Source organism: Castanea sativa, chromosome 10, assembly GCF_040712315.1.
Source record: "Castanea sativa cultivar Marrone di Chiusa Pesio chromosome 10, ASM4071231v1".
In the NCBI taxonomy this organism is placed as follows: domain Eukaryota; kingdom Viridiplantae; phylum Streptophyta; class Magnoliopsida; order Fagales; family Fagaceae; genus Castanea; species Castanea sativa.
In genome coordinates this window covers 11,071,163-11,073,119 of record NC_134022.1, presented here as the reverse complement: position 1 = coordinate 11,073,119, position 1,957 = coordinate 11,071,163, and positions in this window count along the sequence as shown.

Below are 1,957 nucleotides of genomic sequence, written 5' to 3'. Positions count from 1 at the left end.
AGTTGGTTCTGGATAAGGACGAGCAGCTTGCAGCCGCGAAGGAAAAGATTAAGGTCGTCACTTCCAGGGCTATCGAGGGCTTCCAGCAGACTGAGGAGTACAACTCTGTGCTCTTCAGCTGGTATTTTAAAGGGTTCGAGCTCTTGAGGAGGTACTGCATCAAGCACCCTTCCGGGGTAGATTTTGAGACGCTGGACATGGAGGAAGTGGACAGGGAGATCTCTGCTAACGAAGCTGCCTAAGCCGCGGTAGCTGACGCTCCTGAAGACCTTCCTGCTGTTGATGTCCCTGTCGTCGAAGCTCCTGCCCTTGATGCCCCTGCCGAGGACGATGCTATTCCAGATGTTTGACCCTATCACTTGTTCAGAATTTTTTTTTTTTTTTTTTTTAAGGCGCCTGACATGTTTGAGGCTCCACTTCCAGAACATCTTTAAATTTTTTGTTAAGCATATTTTTAGCCCAGTGTTTATGAGTTTTTAAATGTAAAAGCAATGGTGATTGCCTTTGGTTTCTAGGCTTTTACAATATCGTATTTACTTACACACGTTCTTCTGTATATCCATATAAGCTCGTCAATTTCTTCCTATCCGTCAGTAATGTACACCCATCTGGGCGGAACGTTATTACTTAGGCATTTTTCTTTCTGTTTTTGCTTTCGTCAGTAATGTACATCCGTTTACGCGGAATCTTATTACTTAGGCATTTTTCCTTATATTTTGCCTTCGTCAGTAATGTACATCCGTCTACGCGGAATCTTATTACTTAGGCATTTTTCTTTATGTTTTTGCCTTCGTCAGTAATGTACATCCGTCTATGCGGAATCTTATTCCTTAGGCATTTTTCTTTATGTTTTGCCTTCGTCAGTAATGTACATCCATCTACGCGGAATCTTATTACTTAGGCATTTTTCTTTATGTTTTGCCTTAGTCAATAATGTACATCCATTTACGCGGAATCTTATTACTTAGGCATTTTTCTTTATGTTTTTGCCTTCGTCAGTAATGTACATCCGTCTATGCGGAATCTTATTCCTTAGGCATTTTTCTTTATGTTTTGCCTTCGTCAGTAATGTACATCCGTCTATGTGGAATCTTATTACTTAGGCATTTTTCTTTATGTTTTTTCTTTCGTCAGTAATGTACATCCGTCTACGCGGAATCTTATTACTTAGGCATTTTTCTTGATTTTTTTCCTTCGTCAGTAATGTACATCCGTCTAGGCCATAGTGGGTTTCCAGAATTTTCTACTGACGATACCTGTATGAACACATTATTTGAATCGTTATTTCATTAATTTTAAGGAATGGGTACATTCTTGAGCTACATCTGTTGATGGTACTTCTTCAAGTGTTCAATGTTCCAGGGTCGCGGGAGCTTCTGCCCGTCTAGGGTCTCCAAATGATAGTTGCCTTGCCGGGAGTAGTGCATGACTCTGTAAGGTCCCTCCCATGTGGGACTGAGCTTCCCGTGGGCGGAGTTTTTAGTTGCAGTAGTCACCTTGCGTAGGACGAGGTCGCCAATTTCAAGTCTTTTGAGCTTGACTCTTTTGTTATAGTATTCAGTCATCTTCCATTGGTACTTCATTGTCATGCTCGAGGCCTTGTCTCTTACTTCGTCTAAGCAGTCCAGATTGATTCGAAGTTGGTCGTCGTTGCTCTCCTCGCGGAATACTTCTCGCCTGGTGCTGGCCACACCTACCTCGACTGGGATTACCGCCTCAGTGCCATAAGTGAGCCTGAAAGGCGTCTCTCCCGTTGGGGTTCTTGCTGTTGTTCTGTAGGCCTACAAAACATTGGGCAATTCTTCGGGCCACGCGTCCTTTGCCTCGTCTAGCCGGGCTTTGATGATTCTGAGCAGTGTTCGATTAGTTACTTCTGTTTGCCCGTTTGCCTGTGGGTGTCTAGGTGATGAGAACTTGTGCCTAATACCTAGTCCTGAGCAAAAGTCTCTAAATCCCT